Raw genomic sequence first — 27,955 nt, 5'->3', positions numbered from 1 at the left:
TTGCCTCTAGGTATCTATTTACAATTTTTTTTTCCGCTGTCGAGGAAGTTGTGACATTAGGTTAATAGCAGCTCTTCTTGAAGTTTAATGATAATGATTGAGGGGGTGGAGGTGACACAAATGGTAGTGCACAGGCAGCCCTGAGTGCTGTCTCACTGAAGACCCTCATTGTAAGATCCACCCACTTGGCGCTATCAATTCCCAAAGAATTAAAAGGTCAAGCACAATGCATTTCCTCTGATCAAAAGCTGGTCTAAATAAAGACAGACAATTTCACTCATTTTAAGTGACATTTACTGGCTTAGACATGAATACAGAGAGACGGTGGTGGGTCAACTGAACTGCGAGCTGTTTTGGATAAAGCATACCTGCCATTTAATTTTCCCACACACATATAAACACTCAGGACCAGGTTTCAGGATGTTTGACGTGAGTACACAAAGACTTATTCTCCCCCGAAGAGATGATGATTTGGCTGACCATGGTGCTTTGTCAAGATGGGAGAAGTCAAAGGTTATCTTTTGTTGGGTAGTATGAGATTGCCTGGTGACCTCTTCTCCCCTCACTCTATCCATCTGCAAAAATCATTAGTGGATTTTATTTTCCCCTCTAGAATTCCCAGCATCTTTTTAGCACTGTGATCAGGTTACCAAGCCCCAGTCCTGGTCAAGGCTTATGGCCCAGAAGAAGTGAAGGATATGTTGTTTTGAAAAAGTTTGCAGTGAGGACAGATTTTTTTTTAACTGAAATGACCTTTCCTTCCCAACTGGACATTTCTAAGTTGAAAATGTTCTACCATGTACTGAAAGGCAGTGGAGATATCTTGAGCGCCAAGCAATATTTTTACCAAAATCTCCATTAGAACATATCAGAATCAACACATATAACTGCACACTCTAACTGCACTGTGGCAACTAGATTATAAAGAAAATACTAAGAAATTTGAATTCCATTTGGTCAAATACTGCTTTGTGTCGTGTTTTCAGACTAATTCACGAAAGCAAATTGGAATTTCAACAAAGATTCGGACGCTTCAGATGAAATTTTCCTGTCCCACCCATCACGGGAATCGTAGCGGGTGAGACACGGATCATGCAAAGGTCTGTTGACCACAGGCGGGATTTTCTGGGTCTTGGGGCGAGCACAGCCAGAAAATCCCACCCTTCATTACATAAGCTTCTGGAGTCACTGTGCTAATGATCTTCATAAAAATTGTAAAAAATATTAATTTCTTATGCTTCTCACACTGTGCTGTTGATGTATGTGTTTACTTGGACTACTGCACTTTTATTTCCTCCGATCAAAGTGTTACCCCACCCCCAACCTCCAATCTACAGATACATTCTCTCTACGTTTAGAATCTTTTTCTATTTATCTAGATGTTTTTGTCTGATGGATAGTTGCCTAAGGAAGCCTTTTGGTTTCTTACATTATATGGAGATGTCTTTGGAGGAAACTTTAACATTCAAGGACAGGCAGGAGAGGGACAAAAGAGATTAAATTCTTAGAAACCTGAAACCCTACCTTAGATCAGTGAAAAAGTGCCTGTCTCCTGTTTAACAGAGGCAGGTGGGGGGAAGGGAGGGACCGACTGTGGGTAAGTAACTTGCTCTCGAGAGCAGGTCAAGAATTGAAAAGTTAATGAGGCCATGCGTCTCAGATCATGGCAATCTTTTAGGTATAAATGATGTGGGGGAGTTGCCAAGGCCCAGGAAAACCCTTTGCTGAAACAAGGTGGATGCAGCTGTGTACGTCAGGTAAATGTTAATCCTGTGCTGTTTGTGGGTGTAATAGGTTTCAGCTCCTTCAAGCTACCTTTCCCATGATCCAATGCACCCACAAGTCCACCCCACAATCCCCTTCCCCATCATCATGACCGCTTGGCCAACATCCTTCTTTTCACTCTGTCTTTTCACTCTGGGCCTCCCCGTAAATGTCAGGCTCATTAATTCTCGACCATCTTGTCCATACTCCGCAATCACAGTGCAAACAGATTGAGCAAAATCTATTCTGATGCAGTTTCCTTTAGCTGCCTTTCTACTGTGGTCAAACCACCCTATCAGGATCATAAAGACCCCAACCAAGACCAAAGATGGGGGAAATCCATTCTGTGTAACATTTCCAAACATTTGGTGGCAGGAACGTGCACAAGATTCTGCTATCATGCAAAATGTACCGGAGACACACACTATACAACTCAGCTTCATTGATATTACAGAGCTTCAACCATCCATGCAGATGAGAGTGCCCATCAGTCCGAAAGTGAGTTGCTGTCTCTATTTTAAAATAACTTATCAAAGATATCAGATTGGAGCAGAAATATCAGTATGATATTCTTTGGGCGGCACAATGGCACAATGGTTAGCACTGGGTTCAATTCCAGCCTTGGGACACTGTCTGTGTGGAGTTTGCACATTCTCCCCATGTCTGCGTGGGTTTCCTCCGGGTGCTCCGGTTTCCTCTCACAGTCTAAAGATGTGCGGGTTAGGTTGATTGGCCCTGCTAAATTGCCCTTTAGTGTCAGGGAGATTAGCAGGGTAAATATGTGGGGTGATATGAATAGGGCTTGGGTGGAATTGTGGTCGGTGCAGACTCGATGGGCAGAATGGCCTCCTTCTGCATTATAGAGATATGATATTGTCTCGGTGAAAATAAATTTGATTTCTTATCTAATTTTGTGCATACCAAAGCCACAGCAAAAGAGGTCAAATCCTCAAATTGCCAAAAGCTTCAGTGCAGATAAGAAATTTGCCATAGCTGGGGTCACACGCAGGTTACACTAAATGCAAATGTGGACAGCTCTCTTTGTTCTAAATTTCTGCAAACTATTTCTGCCTGGATCTTATGCTCTTTTTTTGACTCTGTTAATGAAGCCCAAAGAGCATTTTGAATCATATTTTGTGCAAAGACACTCCTTGGCAGAACTCCCAGGGTGATAAAAGCAATCATACATTGCTGCCCAAAGACAGTGCATGGTGATTGCAGCTGTGTAATCAAAGGGAAAATAACATTGGCCGGGATTCTCCCAAAAAAATTCTAACTGTCGAAGTTGTGTGAAAACTGGAGCAAATCGTGTTTTTTTTTCGCGGGATTTCAGAGGAGGAGCTCCCACACTCTGTGCACTGCAGAGTACACTAGCATAAATCTCTCCAGAGTTCCGGGGATGGGGCCTATTCCCTCGGCAGAGGCAGAAATCGATACATTGAGCAGGCCCCAGCACATGCACACATCTCTGGGAGATCATTAAATTAGTCTTCCCAGCACAGACATTGCTGGCCTCATCGTAGGCCTCTACACACACACCCTCCCCCTCCATGCCCAAGCAAATCACTGGCCTTCTGCCCTCTCCCCCTTCCACCCTCAGATCACAGGTAATGAGGTAGATGCATCTGGGCCTCCAGGACTGGGAGATCCAGTTGACACCAGAACTTCTGGAGCTCATTACCCTGGTGTCCCATGGAATGTTTCCGGGGTCTCTGGGCACCGTGAGAGAGGAGGAAGGGATAGAGCCCATGCCGGGGCCTTTCATACAGGACGTCCCGGATGTCCCGAGACCTTCTGATTTCCCCCCTTCCTCACACCAGGATATCTGAGGGCCAGCTGAATAAACAGGGTGGCACAGAAACACCAGTGTCTCCACAAGTTGGCTTGGGCCTTCCAGGTCTCGGTCCCCCCAGGGGATGGCTGTCAAGGGACATGGATCACATTCACCTCCAACCCCCACATTCTGGGGGAGCACCTAGAAGAAGCAGAAGGCTACACAAGATTCAAAAGTTGTAGGTTCGCTAAGAGGTCCCCAGTTGTCAGGGTTAAGTTTTGGGAATTATTAAGGGCATAATAAAATGTCATTTTCATCTCACAGCTGTGACTAACCTGTCTCTGACTCTTCCCCCACAGAGCTGAGTGTCCCCCAATCCCACACATCGAGGCACAGACTACACAATACCCGCCCCACACCTGAAGGTAATAGACTACCTGCTGTACTTTTCCAACCATCCACCAGACCCTGAATCAAACACAACCCCTGTCATGCACCCCCCCACCTTACTCCCCACTTTAGCCCCCCTGACCCATTGCCCCATACGCACTGTTTCCCAACCCTTACTGCTACATGGTGGCAGTGTGCATTCAGAGAACAGGTAGGAGTCAGGCTTGAGTGGCACCTGTACAGGATCCCACTATGCCTTACAGCAGGTCATCACCATCCTCCAGCCTTCATCAAAGACTCGCAACCAGTGCCAGCCCAGGCCCTTGAACTGGTTGGAATCTTTTTGTGGTTGGTGGGGGTTTCTGATAAAGGGTAGAGATTGGTGAGGAGGGGGAGCAGGTTTGGCTGTGAGAGGGGGGAAGGGGAAAGGATCAAAAGGTTCCTGCATCCAGCTTGGGTTGTGGGAGTTGGGGTTGTGGGGAGGATGGTTGCAGTGGTTCCTGGGGTGCGGTGGAAAGGGGTTTGGAGCAGCCCTCACACTGGACATCACCAGCTAGGTAAAGCGAGCTGCAATCAGGGCCTTCCTTGCTGCCCTGCCCTGCCAGACACCTGTCATCACTGCCTGCCCTCCATCCTTTGGCTCCTCATATGGCAGGTCCTTCAGTTCTGCCTCCTCCTCTTCCAGCTGGTCTCCCCACCTCTGCGCGATGTTGTGTAGAACGCAGCAGATGATGATAATGTGGCAGGTTGACTCAGGGTCACACTGGAGGGCACCCGCAGAGCAGTCCTGGCAATGGAATCACATCTTGAACAGCACGGACTGGATGGCAGCATGGGCCTCATTGTCACGGACCTTTGCCTCGATCTCAGGGCTCCACACAGGCGCCAACAGTCATGACCTTAGTGGGTAGCCCCATGAATCATCCCAGCAGCCTGGGCTGGGCTTCAAAGAGCCCAGGGATGTCTGACCGCCTTAGCGTAAAGCTGTCATGGACAGTCACTGAATGGTATGCACAGACCTGCATGGTGATCATCCAGTGTTCACAAACGATTTGTACATTGAGGGAGTGGAACCCCTTGCGGTTAACACATGGTCACCCCTCACCTCATGTGGACCGCAGGGACCCATCCACTGCCCCCTGGACATGGGCATCCTGGAAATTTTAGTGAAGTCTGTAGCCCGGATCTCCTGCTGAGTCTGGCCACTAGGTGTCTGAAATGACCCGGTTGTGCAGATGTTAAGGGCCACTGTCACCTTAACTTTGACTGGCAGCGGGTGGCTGCCCCTCCCCTCAGGTGCCAGGTGTGTGAGCATCTCACACAGGTGCCAGATCGTGTCCTTGGATAAGTGGATCCGACGAAGGCACATAACCTCCCACAGCTCCTTGAAGTGTGTTCTGCTCCGGTACATTCTGGCTCTCCACATCCTCCTTCTCCTGGCCACCCTTTCAGGAGACTTCTCTCCCACCTCATGGCCAACACCAGCAGCTCCCTGCCCTCCTTCCTGAGAGCCTGCCACTAGCTGCGCCTGGAGTGGCCTCCCTATACCCCCCACCTCCTGAGCCGCCTCCTCCTCCTCAGCTGCCACCATACTGGCCAGCTCTAAATCAATCAGTCCGAGATCCATTCTGCAAGGTGGGGGTGACAGAGAGAGAGAGAGATTGAGAGATACATGTCATTGCTTGCATCTATCCCAGCACCAGCAGCGCACCCCGCCATCCCTCACTGGGTCTAGTACTCACCTCATCCTAAAAGATATACCCCTTATCATCAAACTGTGACCACTGGCTCTGGACTCCCCCACCATTGGGAACATTCTTTCTGAATCTACCCTGTCTAACCTTGTTAGAATTTTTAAAGTTTGAGATCTCCTCTGACTCTTCTAAACTCCAATGAATATAATCCTAACCAATTTAGGTTCTCCTAATATGACTGACCTGCCACCCTTGGAATCAGCCTGGTAAACCTTCGCTGAACTCCTTCGATAGCAAGGACGCCCTTCCTCAGATAAAGACACCAAAACTACGCATGTGGCCGCAACAACACCCTACATAATTGCAGCAAACATTCTTATTCCTAAACTCAAATCCTCTTGCAACGAAAGCCAACATCCCATATGCCTTTTTTACTGCCTGCTGTACCTGCGTACTTACTTTCAGTGACAGGTGCATGAGGACACCAAGGTCTCGTTGAGTATCCACCTCTCTCAATTTACACCCATTCAACTAATAATCTGTCTCCCCATTATTGCTACCAAAGTAGATAACCTTACATTTATCTTTGTTATACTGCATCTGCCATGCATATGCCCACACATTCAGCCTATCCAAATCACACTGAAGCATCTCTGCATCGTCCTCACTGCTCACCTTCCCGCCCAACTTTGTATCCTCTACAAATTTGGAGATAATACATTTAGTTCCCTCTTCCAGATCATTAATATATAACGTGGACATTTGGGTTCATAGCATCGATCCCGACGGAACCCCACTACTCACTGACTGCCAATCAGAAAAGGACCATTTATGTCAACTCTTTGTTTCCTAACCAGCTTCCTCTCCATCTCAAGACATTATCTGTAATCCTCTGTACTTGATCTTTACATACTAATCTGTTTTGTGAGACCTTTCCAAAAGCATTCTGAAAGTCTCGATAAACCATATCCACTGATTCTCCTTGCTCAACTAGTCACATCCACAAATAATTCCAAACATGATTTCCCTTTTGTAAATCCAAGTGGAATTTGTCTGATTATTCCACTGCCTTTCAAACGCTGAGTTAAGAAATCCTTTAATAATGGACTCGAGCAACTTCCCCAGTACCGACGTTAGGCTCACTAGTCTCTAGTTCCCTGTTTTCTCTCTACCTCCTTTTTGAATAACATTACATTAGCTACTCTCCAATCCTTAGGAACCAGTCCAGAGTCCAAAGAATTTTGGAAAATAACTACCAATGGATCTACTATTTCCAGGGCCACTTCCGTAAGTTCTCTGGGATCAAGATTATCACGGCTTGGCAATTTATCCCCCTTCAATCCCATCAATTTCCCCAAAACTGTTTCTTTACTGATGCTGATTTACTTCAGCTCCTTACTAAAACTTGTTTCTCTCAGAGCTTCTCGTATATGATTCATGTCTCCCTTCATGAAGACCAAAGCTTAATCCCCTGGCTATTTCTTTATTTCCCGTTATGAATTCTCATTTCTGCTGTAAGGGGCCTAAATTCACTTTTGCCAATCTTTTTCTCTTTACATATCTATAGAAATTTTTACAGTCAGTTTTTTATGTTCCACGCTAGCTTACTTTCATGCTCTATTTTTCCCTCCTTAATCAACACCTTGGTCCTCCTTGGCTGAATTTTAACTATGGCACCTTGCTGACTGCCACATTTCTTTACAACAAAGCTCGCTTCATTAGCTGTCATGCAAGTCACCATATAAATGCAAGACTTTCATGGTCTCTTATATTTCTTTCATTCTATACTGTATTTAAATTATATCATTACATGGATAGGTATTAAATGGAGTGCAGTCGGGGGATTAAATAGTTTTGGCAAATCATGGCTAAAATATAGGAGATCAGCAAGCATGGGGGATTTTTAAAAAATTATTTCATGGGATGTGAATATTGCTAGTACAATAAGGCAAGTACGGGTGCTCATCCTTTTTTTGCCTTTGAACTATGGTTTGTTAGGCCATATTAGAGGGCAGTTAAGAGCCAACCATAGGTCTGGAGTCACATGTAGTTCAGATCTTGTTTAGGTTTAAAGTTTATTTATTAGTGTCACAAGTAGGTTTACATTAACACTGTAATGAAGTTACTGTGAAAATCCCCTAGTTGCCACACTTAGGCACCTGTTTAGGAACAGTGAGGGAGAATTTAGTATGGCCAATGCACCTAAGTATCACATCTTTCGGACTGCAGGATGAAACCGGAGCACTCGGAAGAAATCCACGCAGACACAGGGAGAACGTGCAGAGACCCAAGCTGGGAATCAAACCCAGGTCCCTGATGCCCAGAGGCAGCAGTGCTAACCACTGTGCCACAGTGCCAAGCGTGAGAATGACAAAAAGACATTAGTGAAACAGATGTTTATTTTAATAACAAGCATGGTACCTTCATGGTTACTATTACTGAATCGAGCTACGTATTCCAGATTTATTAATAGAATTCCAATTCCAAAAGCTACCAGGATAAGATTTAAACCCATACACCGGAACAGCCTGAATCTACTGGATTACTTATCCAACAATATTACTGCTATGCTATTGCCTCCTCCTGTGCTACTGCTATGTTAAAGCAGAAATAGAGACTGGTGTGGTATGTGAATTCATTGAAGCTCCTTATTTAGTTATTTTAAGAGAGAAATAAACCAAATTATTAACGTCTCGGTTAAGGGAATGTGAAAAAGGCATGCCGTGGCGCAAGATGAATACTGCACAGTATAAATTGAAGGAGAATAACCTTGTAAAATAAATAACTTTCTTCAATTTTATTTCAACCTAATTCTACACGTACACGCTCCCTCCCCGCCCCCACCTATATTAAAGGCACATTTTCTTTTTTTAGAATTCATTTCCTCTAGTTAGAATACAGGTCAGAGTTTCGGGGAGTGAAAAGTTCATGTAGGTGATTTGAAAAGAAAAAAATAATTGGGCACAGATGTAAGATCATGAATGACCCAGTATCTCACTTCATATAGAACAAAAAGTAACTTGTAAGCTAGGACTAATATCCCAAATTCACTTTGTGCTGTGATACTTGTGACAATGTACACCCATTGCTGTTTCTTTACCACAGAGATGCAATTTTAAACGCCAGTTCATAACTTCCGCAGAAATGTCTTTCTATCACACACATTCAATTGTTACCCAAGAGATGGTTATTCTAAACATGGCTGTACATGCATAATGCCCATTATTGACATGTTAATTAGTGCCATTCGCTTACCAACAAATGAATTATATTGTATGCCAACATACTATCAGTCTGACTAATCGGGCAAGTAAATTTTCCCTTGAAAACAATGATGATTGTATGGTTTAGATACTTAAGCGCTTTACTGGAAGTTTACCCAGTATATGTACTTAATGACCACGGTGTGTGCTGAACGCCATCACAGTTTGTGAAGAAAATGTGTGCCTCATGGTTTTGTGCTCCCTCTGTGATTCTTAAACAACATTTGCAATGGATACAAGGTGCTATAAAAATAAACAGCAGAAATCTGAAGGTACAACATCACCCTAGTTGAAGTAGTCTAATCTTGCATTAGTTGCACATGGTCGTTTCCTCTTTCTCACTTTGTCAGTTCATTGGTCTATTTTACCACTTCAATATTCCATCTGTATGTTACGTGTTTTAATAATCATGTCTCACCAACCCGTTGACTTACTTCTGGACATAACACTAGCCTCTGCACTTCAAAAACGATTCGTTGTGTGGAACATATGTGGATGTGACAACATGTTGAATAAATGCAAAGTATCTATTTATACGTTATGCAACTCAAATCTTTTGGCCCATTACTGCTGATCATACCGTGTTTTAAAATTAAAAACGAATTTAAAGAAATTGTTCTTGGAAATCGCAAGGCTGCTCTTTGATCTTTTTCTGAGAATGGCCTGAGAATTCCACTAGTTTCCCACTGGAATTAAGCAGGAATCACTGTGGAATTTCAAGGACAATAAACTTCAACAACTACTCATTGTTATGTCCTCATAAAAGCCATATTGGTTGTAGCCAGTTCTTCAAGTGTGACCCATCTTTCGTGTACACAACAGGCAAGAGCTCTTGATTCAAGACATTTTAATCTTTGTCCTTGCAATAAAATAAATTAAAAACAAATTATATGCATAGAAAATGAATCAATTTCTAATAAACTTGTAATCTATCTGTAGATTACATGATATGGTGCTAGATGCCATATCTCAAAGATCAAAGAATCCCTACAGTGTACAAGGAAGCCATTTGACCCATTGAGCCTGCACCAACAACAGTGCCACCCAGGTCCCACGTAACCTTCCATATTTACCCTGTTAATCCCCCTGATGCGAAGGGTCAATTTAGCATTGCCAGTCAACCTGACCAGCATATCTTTGGAGTGTGGGAGGAAAATGGAGCATTAGGAGGAAACCCAAGAAGAATGTGCAAACTGCACATAGACAGTTACCCAAAGCCAGAATTGAACCCAGACCCCCAACGCTGCAAGGCAGCAGTGCTAACCAGTATGCTACTGTGCCACAATATCTGATTGCTGAAGGAGAAAACCAGAAATCAATCTTTACACAGTTTTAAATTTGGTCATAAAAGTGAAAAATTACAAATATATAGCTTCCAACTTTCCAGCCTACCATCAGTGCCTCAGTACTTGTGCTCAAATAATCATCTAATGAATGCTCAATCTCCATCTGTCTATATTTAACCTTAATTTATACAATTAACATCAACTACTTAAATTACGTTTCTATACCCAATGTATTTGAAGTTTCAAGTTTGTGCCTCTGTTAAGAATATGAACGCAATAAGGTTCTTATCCCAATATACTACACAATGAACCAACATATCTCCACATACATCTCGCTATTCAGATTACAGATAAATAGGTTAAAACTAAAATTTTAAACCCCTATTTGTCCGATTCAGTTTGAGCAGGTTATTCATCCGCCAACCTCTGCCCCAACTAGAATTGCTCAACTCCTCCCATTGTTCAGACCTAGAGCATTGTTAATTGAATTCGCTTCCATTCTCTGAAATATATCAGTGCCCAACTTCACCTGTGGAACCCTATGCTGTGAATGGCTGCGTTATTCTATTACAAACTTGAGATTTATTTGGCTCTGACAAGCCTTCTAGGATTTTATGATGCACATGGCGCCACAGCATTCTATTAACCTATTTGTTACATTTACACAACCACTCTTCATCATCCTTGACATGGGTCCATCTGTTACTAGTCATTCATGAGCGAGGCTCCTGTTTCATAGGCCAAAGCTTGTTCGCTGCCTGACATTACCAGCAAATAAATCCCTCAGTGTGGGTGAGAGTCAGATGACAGCAGCACTTCTCCTGCTCCCCACCATGCAAGCCCTGTCGTGACGTCTTATCCTTCTGTAAACATTACCCGAGCCTGAGGAATATTTTAAGTATTGTGATGGAGTCATTTCTTTCTTTTTAACAAGACCCACACCTTTCCTGTGCTTGCGAATATTATTTCCCTAGCATTCTCTTGCCTGTCCCCCAAAAATTGATACATTGCATTGAATGACAACTTTAAATGTTTCTGTAAAAAAGTAATACATATGTGAAAGGCATCATCGAGCTATCAATGCCACACACATAGCTTCCACCTCCAGTGTCAAGGGGGCACAGTGGGCATTCAGTCACTGAGATAAAGATCTTCACAGCACATCCTTTATGAGCTGTGCAAGTACTGTCACGTACTATGAAAGAACTTCAAGAAAAGGATTCAGAGTAAGAAACATTATTAATTGGCCCACCTTTAACATTTTTAAACAATTGTGCATGTCGCTAAGTAAATGCAGCACACGTGCTTATCAACGTGAAAGAGGTGAGACATTACTCAAACTAATGAAATGTTTCAGTACATTTTTGACATAATACAAATGATTGTGAAAATGCATATGGCACTTAAACATGTACTGTGTGTGTACGTGAACATGCAGCACTCATGCAACTTTTAAAATCCTATATTCTCGGGTGCTACCTGCATAAGTCTAAGAAAATTTGAGTATTGCATGTAGAATACCCTATTTGCAACAGTTTCTGCCATACTTTTCCTGAACAATTTTCCCACAGTATTATCTACAGCAGTAGGTACTGCTGATACTTATAATGAGTTTACAATGTAACATGCACTACACTGTCCAATTTATTATGGATGGATAAATAAAGAACCGTTAAAAATTCAATTTGGCAGTGTGGCAGGTATTTCATTGGTATTTTGTTGGAAGTACTTTATGTACTTTTTATTTGTGTAGGTGTTACTGTGTTAGGCAATTTAAGCATTAAAGGTGCGACACTGCACAACATGTAATAGCTACTATTTTAAGAGTGATATGTTATGGCTGTAGAATCTGGTCACCAGCTTCCCAAAAACATTCAAAAATGATTATTTTTCACTTGTCACTTTTCTTCTTGGTTCAAAATGAAGAAAACGGATGACTGAAGTTACATATTTCAAAACACATTAATTTATTCAGTATGGTGGCACAGTGGTTAGCACTGCTGCCTCACAGCACCAGGAACCCAGTGCCTGTGTGGAGTCTGCATGTTGTCACTGTGGATCTCCTCTGGGTGCTCCGCTTTCCTCCCACAGATGTGCTGGTTAGGTGCATCAGCCATGCTAAATTCTCCCTCAGTGTACCCGAACAGGCGCTGGAGTGTGGCGACTAGGGGATTTTCACAGTAACTTCATTGCAGTGTTCATCTAAGCCTACTTGTGACACTAATAAATAAACTTGAAACTTTATTCACTGAACGATCTTTAATGCCTTTGTCAGCTTCCACCAAAAGCCTAGACTGATTTTTTTTAATGAAAATAGAGTTATGGCTTTGTGAGTTGCATTTGGATTTTTGCAGTCTGAGTGCTGGGTTTCTCATTTCCCACCAAGCATCAGTATTGTTCAGTCAGTACGGTGATGGAATTTTTCAAATTGGTTTTACAGCACTTTCTTTTCAAATGCTTTTCTTCAACTAATTTTGAAAGACAAGGGGTGAATGTTAAATGCAAACTTGTACATTTGGAAATTGTGGACTTAACAATTTATAATAGTGAATATTAATGCATAGCATATCAAAAATCACAACAAAAGGAAATGAAACTTGTGGAGAAGACCCTGCATGAATTTGAATAAGATATAGATGTATAAGAGATGTAAATATAGGGCACTGTAAGTAATGTGTTGTAACACAGAATGTCAGTTAGGTCAGCAGTTACGTCTGACTCACAGTGCTAGGACCCAGGTTCAATTCTCGGCTTGGGTCACTGTCTGCACATTCTCCCTGTGCCTGCGTGGGATTCCTCCGGGTGCTCCGGATTCCTCCCACAGTCCAAAACATATATTGGTTAGGTGCAGTGACCATGCTAAATTCTCCCTCACCAGGTAAGCACAGTGGCACAGTGATTAGTACTGCTTCCTCACAGCACCAGGGACCTGGGATCAATCCCAGCCTCAGGTCACAGCCCGTGTTGAGTTATTTATTTATTCGTCAAAAGTAAGGCTTACATTAACATTGCAATTAAGTTACTGGGAAATTCCCCTAGTTGCCACATTCCGGCGTCTGTTTGGGTCAATGCACCTAACCAGCACGTCTTTCAGATTGTGGGAGGAAATCGGAGCACCCGGGGGAAATCCATGCAGACACGGGGAGGACGTGCAAACCCCACACAGACAGTGATGCGAGCCAGAATCGAACCCAGTTCCCTGGCGCTGTGAGGCAGCAGTGCTAACCACTGTACCACCATGCTGCCCTTTGTTTGTACGTTCTCCCCATGTCTGCATGGGTTTCCTCCGGGTGCTCCGGTTTCCTCCCACAGTCCAAAGATGTGTGGGTTAGGTTAACTGGCCAGCTATATTGACCCTAGTGTCAGGGGGAATGGCAGGGTAAATATGTGGGGTTATGAGAATAGGGCCTGGGTTGGATTGTGGTCAGTGCAGATTCAATGGGCAAGTGGCGTCCTTTGGGACTGTTGGGATTCTACCCAAATAGGCGCCAGAATGTGGCAATTAGTGGATTTTCACAGTAACTTCTTGGCAGTGTTAATATAAGCCTACTTGTGACAATAATAAATAAACTTTAATTTGTAATAACCTGTGTATTTTTAATTTCTAGTCAAGTTGCAATCTATTTTATTTCAACACTAAGGTAAAAACTTATTTGAATATTGAGAAAGACCATTAAATAAAATCTGTCACTATTATCTCCAAATTGCTTCTTATTTAGAGGCTGGAATTTTATACACTGTACAACTTAAAATTCAGTAGTATATCAAACTATCATGGAAATATGCTTCCTTTTAGAAAGAGTCAACCAAAAATCATTTGCCCCTATATTTCTGCATTATTCAGTTAGGAACTTTCTCAGCTGATGATTTATTCCCTATAAAATTATAACAGCACATTGCCAAAATGTTGCATCAAACAACTATTACCTATTGATAAAATACAGCTTGTTAAAATCTACAAAATTTAAATTATGGTTGCAGGTTGGAGAATAATATTTCCTCGTCGAAATATTCAGAAAGATCTCAACCCCATGTATTTTTTAATAATAGTTCCTGATGCAGCGCAAGTGCCGTTACTGGGGTCAAATAAAGTTGAAAGGTCCATATTTTTCAAAATTTCAACAAATCCCAAATGATTTTTTTTGAGGGATTCATTCATTTCCCATGTCTTATTCGATTATGGCTTCCCAAAGCTGAATGGCCCTCCTGTCAACGCTATAAATGAACAATGTCACAATTTTGCCTTCTAAGGCGTGTAGCAGAGAGGGAAGCTACATTCTCTCGCCCCGGGGCCCACCTGTCCATTGAACTTTTTCGTGTCAATAGGGGCAGAGGAGAAAATAAATAAGAGGGTTTAACTCCAGATATTAAATTTTAAAAGACAGTTCACATCTTGCCAACTTATTAAAGTATGTTCGGAATGCGAAATGTGATCTGCTGCAGACTAAAGCTGGAAATGTTACTATAAGGGGCAGTTTAATTTTGCATTCTGCCCTCGGGGAGGTTTTTTTTATGGTGATGGCATGAAAATTTCTAACAGTTCCATTGTGTGTGGCTTGATTTGTTTTAAGCAGCTTTAACCCAAGTCAAGTAGGGTACATATCTTTCTCAGCTTCAATCCAGATGTTCCTTCCCAGCCAAGGTTGATCAAAATGATAATATTGTTTATCCTGACATTCTCATATAGTTCCAAACAGTTGTATTATAATTGGTTTTCCCTTTGGCGATGCTAATGGCATAAAAGTGCAGCACCAAGTCATGTGGTATTTATTAGGCCTCCTCTCACACTGCGTCAACTTGGGTGTTCCGTGGGGTGGCTGTTTTGCTGGGGTGTTGGCTTTGCTTTCCTAATGGCCGGATTTGCCCTGCTCAGGCCAGATGTGAAGTGGTGGGAACGGAGGACTGGGAAAGATACCCTTGAAACAGTTCCGTGTGGACGGACGTGGCTTGTTTCTGGCTAATTTGAGTTTGCAAGCCTGGTAAGCGACTTGATTGTGGCCATTTGAAATCAGTCTCTTTTTTTTTCGGTATAATAGGTTGATTTCCATTCTCATTCGAATTAAAAGTATCAGCAACCCTAGTTGCTTTATACCCGCCAACTGTGTGCAGAATTTAATGTGTTCCCCCCAAGGCATATGTTGTGGTCAATCAGGTGGGACACTGCATGTGGGGTCCCTGCCACCTTTCTGCCTCAGTCGCAATTAAGGCTGGATCCAGATAAGGGCCTCATTCCACTGGTATTCACTAAGCAGTGGGCAAGGCACTCACCATTAGGCAAACACAACAAGCCAGCCCCCGAGTTGCTTGGGGGCTTCTCCCTTGTCCAAAAGCACTGAGTGCCTGATTGAAGGATCAGCTATCTGGAGTTGGAAGCCTGCCACACACAGCTGAAGGTGCTGGCACAAATGGCAGCTTTCTCTGTCATGTGGTTCTGGACTTGTAAAGAAAGCGGCAAGGTACAGGTTCCACTTGGGTTTTGAAGATCGAGGTGCCATTCTTAAAGGTGTCCCCAATGCCCAAACATTAACCAGGGAAACCGTTCCCCTCCCCTTCACCCACACCCGGCTAGAACCCTGCTTGCACGACCCAGGCACAGATCCCTGGTACTTTCTTATTGTGTGTGTGTGTGTGTGTGTGTGTGTGTGTGTGTGTGTGTGTGTGTGTGTGTGTGTGTGTGTGTGTGTGTGGGGTGGGAGAGGTGGGGGGCGGGGAGTGATTCAGGCATAGAAGCCTGATAATGAGATATTAATAAATGGAAATGATGTTCCTGATGTTCAACTTCAGGAATCCTGTTACGTTAATGGTGGAGTATTGAGTGGGTGTTTTATTCATTTGTGGGACATGGGCGTCACTGGCTGGCCAGCATTTATTGCTCATACCAAGTTGCCTGCGGGCAGTTGAGAGTCAACCACATTGCTAAGGCTCTGGAGTCACATGTAGGCCAGACCAGGTAAGGATGGCAGATTTCCTTCTCTAAAGGACATTAGTGGACCAGATGGGTATTTCTGACAATCAATGATGGTTTCATGGTCATCAATAGATTCTTAATTCCAGGTTTAGTTTTATTGATTTTTTAAAAAAAACCAGGTCCCCAGAGCATTAGGTGAGTTTCTGGATTAATAGTCTAGCAATAATACCACAAAGCCATCTCCTCCCCTGCGGGGACAATCGCATCACACTTTTATCTCGGTGTGAAATGCGATTTGAGATTCCCACAAAAGTTTCCGCTCTCATCACCAAAACTGCCCTAAAAAAGCAGAAGTGAAAAATCCCAACCAGTGTATTTTTACTTTATATTATTATTGCTTGTGAATGATAAGCTCATTGTTTTGAATAATAGTTTAACCTTTCAATGCACTGTATATTTCAAGACATTTTTGTTTGGAAAGGTACAGAAAATAAATTTGCAAACGTGCTACGTTCCTTTGTCAAAATTATTTGCTAACTATTTCTCCTGATTCTGTATAAATGTGCAGTTTCTTTTAAATGAATCAGAATTTTGCTCCATTTTGAAAATTGAGATGAAAGTAATTTATACACTCAGTTCGAACAATATGGGTGCTACGGTGGTTAGCACTGCTGCCTTATAGTGCCAGGGACCCGGGTTCAATGCACAGCTTGGACCACTTTCTGTGAAGTGTTTGCATGTTCTCCCCCCGTCTACGTGGGTTTTCTCTGGGTGCTCTAAAGATGTGCGGGTTAGGTGGATTGGCCATGCTACATTGTCCCTTACTGTCGGGGGACTAGCTAGGGAAAATGCATAGAGTGACAGGGATAGGGCCTGGGTGGGATTGTGGCTGGTGTAGACTCGATGGGCCAAACGGCCTCCTTCTGCATTGTTGGGATTCTATGATTCTTCTATGAATATTTTATCAATGCCCCCAAGTTGCCTGCAGATCTGATGTCTCCTCTAAATTTGAGGTGCCCTTCTTCAAATCGGTGGGAACAACCTGTGATTCAGTGGTGTGCATGAGTTAAATTCAGTTTAAGTGTTGTGAACAGAGGGTAGTGCTATGAACTTACGACCCCTAACCTGGAAAGGGAGGAACTAAAGCTTGAAGGAGAGAACGGAGTGCAGAAGCAGGAATCAGCTGAGCTTCAAAAAAAACAATTGTGTGCTCAATTGTGACTGGATTTATTGCTCTCTGGATCAATTCCAACCCTTACACTTGTGATGTTTCCATCATAAAAAATGTCCAAGGATTAACTTCTCTGTGAGCAGCAAGAAGACTGATGAAATTCAGCATGAACAAAGCTCAAGAAAGAATGATGGTTCTATTTTATGCAGGGGATAGATGACAGGAGGGTTTGCAATGTTCCGAATCACTATTCACATTGTAAAACCCATGTGTGAGTTATGCCGAATGAGTCTGAGTACAACAATTTGTTTAGTGGGCACTGCTATGAGATATAAAATGAAGTGATTCATAGGGACTGTTGGCCTTTCAAATTAAATTGCCTGTTTAAATTAGGGGCCTAACAATTCTCAGCATCTCGACCTCCTTCAGATATTCTCTCCCTCAAACCCTACAGTTTGCATCACTGAACCTACTCCTCAATTTGCGAGGTCTTATTTTCTGCTCTTGTCATCCTCAAGTGTGTCCTGTAGCACCGTATGTGGCTCCATTTTTCAAGAAATAGTTTAGCAGCAGGGATCAGCAAAAGAGAAGTGCTCCCCGCTCAGCCATCTCAGCTCTGAGAAACCAGATTAGGCTAAGTAAGTGAAAGAAATTTGCTTCGGAACATTCAAGGGACTTTATTAAAGACAAGAATGTATATACCAGCTGGAGCACTGTATTAGCGTACTTATAAATAGAGAACTTCATTGTTTTGTTTTAAAGTTTATTTGTTAGTATCATAATAGGCTAACATTAACCATGCAATGAAGTTATTGTGAAAATCCCCCAGTTGTCACAATCCGGTGCCTTGTTTGGGTACGCTGAGGGAAAATTTAGCATGACCAATGCATCCAACCAGCATGTCTTTTGGGCTGTGAGAGGAAATCAGCACCCAGAGGAAACTCATACAGACATGGAGAGAATGTACAGACTCAGCACAGACAGTGGGTCAAGCCGGGAACTGAACCCAGGTCCCAGGTGCTGTGAGGCAGTAGTGCTAACCACTGTGCCAGCCACTGGGGGAAGGACGTTCAGCCATCTTAACATCACAATAGAAGAAAGAGGGAGAGAAACCTTAACTTATGCCCTGCCTTGCTCCAATCACTTGTGATCTATCTGAGTGTTGTTCCAAACAAAATCTCCGAGCCATTCATCAATGGTTTGGCTTGAATTGCAAGCGCTGCCTGAAAACGTGACAAAGTGTGCACGTGATGCCTGATGTGTGAGGTAATATGCAGCGTGCCTCGGCTACCACTTTCATTACTGAGCCTGAAACAAAGGTACTGGCAGTTTTGCACTCCTTCATCTATTATATGAAACATTGAGTTCAACAACTTTAGACTCTCCTCCATCTTTAACCCCCTCATTTTTAATCATTCCAACATTTATTGTTTCACTGTGATAACCCTTCCTTCTCCCATCTCACCGATTAGTGGAAATAATCAATTAACATTTCATCATGCACGATATAATCTTCAAAACCTTGAACAAGTCAACCTTTCAACCTCAGTGGAGTGAGAAAAGTCCTAATTTGTCAGATGCCTCTTCATAATTCCACATAGAATCTCTACAGTGCAAAAGGGAGTCATTCAGCCCTTCCAGTCTGCACTAACTCTCCAACAAAGCATCATACCCGGGCCCCCTCCACACCCGAAACCACTTGTGTGCCTCGCTAATCCCCCAAACCTACATATCTTGGAACACTAAGGGGCAACTTAACATGGCCAGTCAATCTAACCCACGCATCTTTGGACTGTGGGAGAAAACCAGAGTACCTGGAGGAAACCCACACAGACACGGGGAGTATGTGCAGAGTTCACACAGTCACCCAAGGCTGGAATTGAACCTAGGTCTCTGGCACTGAAAGGCAGCAGTGCTAATCACTGTGCCACTGTGTCTGATCAGATCCTGACAAACGAATCTTCCGCATTTTTCCATTATTTTTGTATCCTTTGTAAAATGCCATATGATAAGTTATCTTGATAATCCACCTGGGGCAGATCTAAATTCAACACAATCAAGCTGTTTTTATATTCTATGTCCCTGCATCTTAAAAACAGCACATTCCATTTGCCTTCTATATGGCCTTGTCAACATGTCACATTTAATGATGTGTGTATCTGCGTTTTAGAGTTCCCCAGCTCCACTAACTCAATTTAAATATTGCAACATTTGAGATGTATTTCTATTCCCAGTTCATGCTTCCAGTTACAGTATCACAGTGCCACCTTAAGTCCCCAAGGTGACATTATTGTCAGAACTGAAGATGTCCTGCATTGCAGATCGATTAGAATTAAATCGATGATACCAATTATCATAAAACCACAGAAAGAGGCCATTCAGCCCATTGAGTCTGCACCAACTCTCTGACAGATCATCCCACCCAAATCCTATCCCCGTAATCCCACATATTTACCCCCACTAAACTCCCTAACCCACATGTTCTGGGACGCTAAGGGGCATTATAGCATGGCCAATCCATCTAACCCGCACATCTTTGGACTGTGGGTAAAATCCAGAGCAAACACACACACAGAGGTGGGGAGAACATGCAGACTCCGCACAGACAGTCACCCAAGCCGGAAATTGAAATGGATCCCTAGCACTGTGAAGCAGCAGTGCTAACCACTGTGCCACCGTGCCACCCCTGTGCTAAAAACATAGTTTAATTCTGCAAATGTTTCTATGGTTTGTTGTGCTGCACTTTATGTTTAACTGGGCTACATAACTGGGCGGCACAGTGGCCCAGCGGTTAGCACTGCTGCCTCACAGTGCCAGGGATGAGAGTTCGATTCCCAGCTTGGGTTACCATCTGTGCAGAGTCTGCACGTTTTTCCCGTGTCTGTGTGGGTTCCCTCCGGTTGCTCTGGTTTCCTACCACAGTCTGAAAGGCGAGCTGGTTAGGTGCATTGGCCATGCTAAATTCTCCTTCAGTGTACTCGAACAGGCACCAGAGTATGGTGACAAGGGGGTTTTCACAGTAACTTCATTACAGTGTTAATGTAAGCCTACTCACGATACTAATAATAAATAAATAATACTTGTGCCTGCATACTTTCGACCAAAATCCTTACCAAATGATTAAGGTAGTGCTTTAGTCAAGTAATTTTTGGTTACTTTGGTTACCCACCAATTCTCACACCCATCGTAGTACTGTTAATAGGTGCGATGGCATGTTATGGAAAGAGATTATTTTGTTTGTGAATGGTAAAACAAAGTCTGTGAATAGCAGGAAAAGATACAGACTCAGAAACAGAAAATGCTGGAAAATCTCAGCAGATCTGACAGCATCTGTGGGGAGAGAATAGAGCTAACGTTTGGAATTCAGATGGTCCTTTGTCAGAGCAGACTGCCAGTCACACATTCTGATCATTTTATAGACACCTTTAGGAGCTTTCTCAGTCTTCTTCATCTTCATTTACATTCCAGTTATGTCCCCCCACCACCCTCTCCCTCATGGCATAAATCTCTTCTGATTTTCTTTAGTTCTGACAAAGAGTCATCCAAACTTAAAACATTAGCTCTGTTCTCTCTCCACAGACACTGTCAGACCTGCTGAGATTTTCCACCATTTTCTGCTTTTGTTTCAGATTCCAGCATCTGCCGGATTTTGTTTTGACCTTAAAATTCTCAGAGTTGTAGGAGGTAAGACCAGGGAGGAACTTGAAAACAAGAATGCACATTTTTAAAAAAAAATCGAGGAATTGAATGATCAAAAGTTATTCCGATTCAATAAGCGTAGGGATGATGTGTGAATAGAACTTTGTGCAAGCTAGGATATTCAGAAAGAAGTGGGAGCTGGTGACCAAAAAGGTTAAATCTTAGCTTCTGGGTCTAAGGGTCTGGCAGCAGTGCCACAAGAAGTCAAATGCCATGGCCTAATGCAGGGGGAATCAAGGTAAGTAAATGCATCTTCAAATGATGTGGAGATACTGGGCTTGGACTGGGGTGGGCACAGTAAGAAGTCTCACAACACCAGGTTAAAGTCCAACAGGTTTATTTGGAATCACAAGCTTTTGGAGTGCTGCTCCTTCATCAATGAACAGGCACCGCTGGACTTTAATCTGGTGTTATGAGACTTCTTACTGCAGCTTCAAAAGGCATCTCTCACTCACCACACCACCAACCCTTCACCCTGCTCAATGTACTACATCCTGATCACTCACCCATCAGTCCCTACCACTCAAGACTCAGACTTGACATCCAGATACTCATGCAGCTCACAACCATACACCCAGCTTTTGCTGTCTCCACATTTCTTCAACTATTCAGCCATGGTAGGCACCTCACCCACAAACATTGCTACACAATTACTGACATTCTGCCTTCTGTCTTGCAAGATAATAGGGCACAGGATGGGACAGAGTAGAGCTGTCTAGGAAAAAGACAGCTGGATTTCCTGAGCTCTCCAAGGAGATGGTTCATCACATTATGTGACTGGCTGTGACAGAGCCTGAGTCACCCAACATCATTCAAACCATTGAGAATGATTGTAAAGATGCTCGTTTACCAGTTTAGGGAAAACACAACTCATCTATTTACAGGTTCAAACTATTGAGGCTTGCGGCATGACTGCAATTAGCTCCCAAGCTGACTCTGAGTTCAGAAGCCACGCTGACCAGGGTGACATCCACACTAGTCGGTCCCCCAGTCATGTGACCCTTATTCTATAGATTGATCCTTAAAGGCATAATCAACACACCCCTTCCCCTCCAAAGCCTTTTATGCAAAGGTCAATACCCAATTTACACACTCCCAGATAATTGAATTGAACACCTCCTGACTCCCCAAAGCCTATCCACCACCTACAAGTCACAGGTCAGGAGTGTGATGGAATATTCCCCACTTGCCTTGTTGGGTGTAGCTCCAACAACACTCAAGAAGTTTGACACCATCCAGGACAAAGCAGTCCTCTTGATTGGCACCACATCCACAAACATCCAGTCCATCCACCACTGACGCTCAGTAGCACCAGATGCATTGCAGCAATTCACCAAAGATCCTTAGACAGCATCTTCCAACCACACAATCACTTGTTGATAATGGGGCATCTTTCTTTTTCTCAAATGGTCGATGTGTTTTTGGATATTCCTTCCTTCTATGTCCACTTGATGTTAGGTGCATGCCTTCTGCCCCTTATAAACTCCCAGCAGACCCTCACCCTGTGAAGCTGCACAATGAGAATGCTGTAAATGGTGTATATATGGACCTCAGTGCTTACACACCTTCCCCCGTCCTCACACTCACATTCCCCTTCTGATGTTCTGCTTTCAGACACCAAGAACAACCACCTGCCGAGTCACAGCAGCCTCAGGAGATGGAGAGAGAGCAACTGAGCTGCACAGAAACAGAAGCCACATTGTTTGATCTGTAACTCACAATCATGAACACAGATACTGGCAGTGCACATACCTTGGAGTTTGTATAAAATTTAAAAAAGTGCAAGGTGAATCATCAAGTCCAAGTGGACAGTAACCATGCCAGAGTTTGTCAGCTCAGTAGAGGGTGAATTGAAGACATATTGTGCTACAGGTGAGGACATTGATATGGCAGTAGACAGGAGAACTCAGATGGAAGTGCACATCAGAATTCTGGGCTGGTATGCCAGACAGTCTATCATCACTGTCAAGGAGCAATTTGGAAAAGTTTGCCCTTTCTGCAGCCTCTGCTCTATCTCCCTATCATTACTCACCCAGAGGTACTGCAATCCCAGCCTCAATACCTGTTGCAGCCTCTGTGTGGACAGGTAAACCTAACCCTTCACTATCTGGAAGCAGCAACACCTCCAATTCATGAACTCATCACAAGACCGCCAAAAAGAACACTTCCGATCCTTGTTGAGTGACATGCACATGTGTTGAATGGGCATACATGCATTTGATTGACATGTGTGACATTAGCCAGTTGAGCTGTATGACAACAAGATAGCGCTGGTTCAGTTACTTGCAGCAGATGTCTTGGCGGACACCCTTCTCACGGTGGCCTACTGAACGGGCTGTTGGCTGTGCTGGGAGCAGTTGCCATTGCTGAGCTCCCCGCAACTTATGTGAGAGGGCTATTGGAGGCAATGCTGCAGAGATATTCAGTGATGCGACAACTTAGCAATATTCATAGAAACTCATAGAGTCCTACTGTGCAGAAGGAGGCCATTGGGCCTATCGACTGTGCAATGACCATAATCCTACCTCGGCCCTATCCCCATAACTCCATGCATTTGTCCTAGCTAGTCCCCCTGATACTAAGAGACAATTTAGCATAACCAATCCACCTAACGCACACATCTTTTAAGGTGGGAAGAAGCCCAGAGGAAACCCAAGCAGACATAGGGAGACTGTGCAAACTCTACACCGACAGTGACCCAAGCCGGGAATTGAACCTGGGTCCCTGGTGCTGTGAGGCAGAAATGTGCCACCGTGCCCCCAAAGCAATTGCTGATATGACCTTGGTCCAGAAAAGATGTAATCAGTAATTTACTCTTTACATTCAGTGTAACACTCAGTTTGCAAAAATGAAACTGGTTTTCTTTTCTAACCTGTCCTTTCTTTTCTAACTAATTATAATGACTTAGGAAGCCTGACTGGAAAGGAACATAGTTCATTACAGAATGCACATTAAAACCATTACTGTGGTGTACACACTCTAGAACCTGCCTGGGACTACAATTCAGCAGGCCCAGTCCTGGGCCTGTTCTATAAAAGGTTTGGGTAATGAGTTCCAGCAGGGCAGGCCACTGTTTGTTACCAGGGGAAGTCATACTCAATGAGCCCCATAAGAAGATCAATCACTAATTCCCTATGGACCTCGTGGGAGCTTTCACAATAATAATGCTGCATTTATGTTGATTTTGCTGTCTTAATTTCCTCCATTCCATTATATATAAGCAATGTATATTATACATGAGAGATTATATATGTACTAGACACCAGTCAGAAGGGCTGTAAAATGGACAAAGCTCTCTCTGTTGACCTGCCTTTCAGAACTGTACCAAAAACCTATGCTCCTAGGCATCTAAGTTTGTGCTGGATATCTGAGCGATTTTAGAATATCATAGCTTTTATTGTGCAGAAAGTTTTATGGACTGCGTTTTATATTGTTTGTTCAAGAGATTATTTTATACCATATTCTGGTATTTCACGTTTTAAATTCTGCTTACTATGCTTTCTTTCGGAAATGCCAGAAAGGGCACTTTTTATTGAATGTATGTTGCAGGGGGAGATTTTCATTGGTTTCTGTGTAACAGAGAAGTTATTCTTGACTGATTATCAGGCAGTTTTTGAGTGGTGTATGCTGTAGAAATGGAATTGAATTGTCCAATTCAGAGAAGAGATAATCAGCCTTTGTTTCTCTTTCTGCAGATGCTAGCGCAACTATAGGCTGTTTCCACCATGTTCTTTGTTACAGACAGAAGAAGGTTTAATTTAAAAATTCAGATTTCTCTTCTCATCTGCACCTGTCTGCAGACAAAAAGGTATTTTGATTTTCCGCTTTCTATTGGGTTTATTTATCAACGCCGCAGTTTTTATTAATAACCCCGCAGCAAACTTAGGGTCAGGTAAACTCAGGGGGTTAGTTTATTCATGTGTTCAAAATGGGGAGGAGGATTGGGTGTCATTACAGAGCCTCCTGTGCATTCATACAATGAAAGCAGGATAAAGCAATAAGTATAGGACAAAGATTTATTGGCTGGAATTCTCCCATCCTGCCCGCCACTGGAATTTTAGCTGGTGGGTTACGGACAATGTGAAGCCCCATTGACAGTCAAGCGGGAATTACCGGCTTTTAAAAACCAACATGGCTAGAAAATTCTACCCATTGTTTGACCAGAGTCCAGAATCAAAAGTCTACTGGAGAATCCCTTCACGGAGGTCAGCAGGTTGAACCAATGCTGGATAGGATAATTCATTTTTTCTGCAGAGTTGACAGTCAAGCAGAGATCAATTAGTCCTGTTATCAATGGTTCAGAAGTTGCAGTAGAAATAGTGTGGTTGGGAGCCAGGCGTTCAAACCTGAACTGAGCCCTTGGGCTGAAATGCTGTTTGCTGGGTGGAAGATGACAGACTGCCTGACAGTCCAGCAAGACAGTAGGACTGGTTCTCCCAGCAAGGAAGCTGATGACACTTGTTTCCCCCTGTCCATTTTAGCTTTAGCAGCTAGTGTATATTCCTTTGTCTGGATTCCTGAGATTGCTTATATTCTAACCATTAAGAATTTGAAAGGGTCCTTTCCAGGGTCCTTTGTCCTAGCAAACTAGGAGACTTCAACCACCAGGCCTGGCTTATGAAATGTAGATAGCTTTCATATCATTCCTTGGAATTCAGTCTCTGCAACCCACAGGTTTGATAACATATTTTCAGGGATAATGAAATGTCAGCTTCTCTGATACAGCCAGAAAGTCCCTTTTGTTCAGGGTCACAGGCAGACATGGTTTCAGTCATTATTAATGTCATTGTTAACATTAAATGATGTTGCCATGATGATACATATACATTGCATAAAATAGTGTAATGTCTTCCCTCCATGATATATTTTATTTCAGATTTCCAGCAAGTACAAATGTTTTGCTTTTGTTAGTTATCTATTACAAAGAGAGATAATTCAGCAATCATGCACGATATCACAACACCAGGTTAAAGTCCAACGTGTTTATTTGGAATCACGAGCTTTCAGAAAGCTGCCCCTTACTCAAGTGAGACTTCTTATTGTGCCCAGCTCAGTCCAATGCCAGCATCTCCACATCATGCCATTATATCTTTGATTTGATTTGATTAATTAGTGTCACATGTATTAACATACAGCGAAAAGTATTGTTTCTTGTGCTCTATGCAGCCAAAACATACCATTCATAGAGAAGGAAATGAGAGAGTGCAGAATGGAATGTTACAGTCATAGCTAGGGTGTAGAGACAGATCGACTTAATGCAAGGTAAGTCGATTCAAAAGTCAGACAGCAGCAGGAAGAAGCTGTTCTTGAGTTTGTTGATACGTGACCTCAGACCTTTGTATTTTTTCTCAATGGAAGAAGGTGGAAGAGAGAATGTCTGGGGTCCTTAATTATGTTGGCTGCTTTGCCGAGGCAGGGGGGAGTGTAGACAGAGTTAATGGGTGAGAGGCTGGTCTCAGTATCAGTATCAGTACTGACCATTTTTTTTCCAGGGAAAGTAGTGCAATTACCAGTTTTTTAAATGGTTAGAACATTTTATTGTGGTCAACATGGAGCAACAATGCCAATGGGATCAAATTTGACACATGTAGTTATGTCAAATGTCAAAAGGATCCTGGTTGGTATGAAGTCAATGAGTAAATTTCAGAGATTGAAAAAAAGAATACAAATGCAGGACACTGACAGAAGAACAGGAAACGTTAGAATAACATAATTGCAAAAGGTAATAAACTGGATCCATGTTACACAGGTCAGAATGGTCCACCAGTAAAGTGTTGTTCACAGAATCACAGATTCGTTCTCGATAGAAGGAGGTCATTTAGCCCATCATGTCTGCACCAGCACTCCAAACGGGCCTCTGTCACAGTGCCATACACAGTGCCTTTCCCCCATACCCTTGCACATTGTTTCTATTCAAATAATCATTCAATGCCCCCCTGAATGCCTCAATTGAACCTGCTTCCACCACATTTCCAGGCAGCATATTCCAGACCTGAACCACTATGGGTGGCATGGTGGCACAATGGTTAGCACTGCTACTTCACAGTGCCAGGGACCCAGATTCATTCCCGGCTTGGGTCACTGTCTGTGTGGAATCTGCATGTTCTTCCTGTATCTGCATGTGTTCCCTCCAGATGCTCCGGTTTCTTCCCACAGTCCAAAACATGCGCTGGTTAGGTGCATTGGCCATCTAAATTCTCCCTCAGTGTACCTGAACAGGTGCCGGAATGTGGCGACTAGGGGATTTTCACAGTAACTTCATTGCAGTGTTAATGTAAGCCTACTTGTGACGCTAATAAATAAAACTTAAACTTTTTTGTTGTGTGAAAAAATATTTTCTCACACCACATTTGTTTCTTTTGCGAATCACTTTAAATCTGTAGCCTCTCATTCTTGATCCTTCCATGAATGGAACAGTTTCTCCCTATCTGCTCTGTCCAGCCCCCTCCTGATTTTGAACATCTCTATCAAATCTCCCTCTGGCCTTCTTCTCTCCAAGAAGAACAGTCCCAACCTCTCCAATCCATTCCCATAACTAAAACACCTCATCCCTGGAACCATTCCTGTAAACATTCTTGTTGGGCTCTTAAATTATATCCAAATATCTGGTAATGTTATCTTCGTGCTGGGATGATGATAGCGTGGAAAGATAATCCTCATGTGCAACAAACCAATTCAGACATTTCATCACTGAGGGGTTTAGTATTGGAATGATTGCAAGACAGATTTACTATTTATTAGAATTGGTGGAGACATAGAAAACATCTGCGGTGAAATTAGTATCTTTATGGGAACAATACTTCTTGTGTCAAAACATCCATTTCCTTTCATCCCCACCACCCTTTCTAACCCTTCTTCTGAGTATAAACATCTATTTTCTCCCTCCCATGCCAATTTCTTCCCCAATCTGTTAACCCACCACCCCCCCGCCGCATTCCCTTGCATGCCCCTCCATCTTGCCAGCCTGGGGAAGCTTTGTAACTGGTTTTCACTTATCTCCAAATCC

The 27,955-nt window shown here is 43.1% G+C and overlaps 1 long non-coding RNA gene across 1 annotated transcript in view; it reads left to right on the top strand.

Annotated features, from left to right (window-relative positions):
- The window catches only part of LOC145342514 (uncharacterized), a 90,196-nt gene that overhangs the window by 48,589 nt on the left and 13,652 nt on the right, over positions 1-27,955 (top strand). Inside the window, exon 2 of the long non-coding RNA XR_013886549.1 lies at positions 24,645-24,757. This is a non-coding gene — a long non-coding RNA (uncharacterized LOC145342514). The remainder of the gene's footprint in view (positions 1-24,644; positions 24,758-27,955) is intronic.

Source organism: Carcharhinus amblyrhynchos, chromosome 4 (assembly GCF_965287045.1).
Source record: "Carcharhinus amblyrhynchos chromosome 4, sCarAmb.v2.hapA, whole genome shotgun sequence".
NCBI lineage: Eukaryota > Metazoa > Chordata > Chondrichthyes > Carcharhiniformes > Carcharhinidae > Carcharhinus > Carcharhinus amblyrhynchos.
The sequence above is the reverse complement of the archived record's forward strand: the minus strand, read 5'-3'. Positions and strand labels throughout refer to the sequence as shown.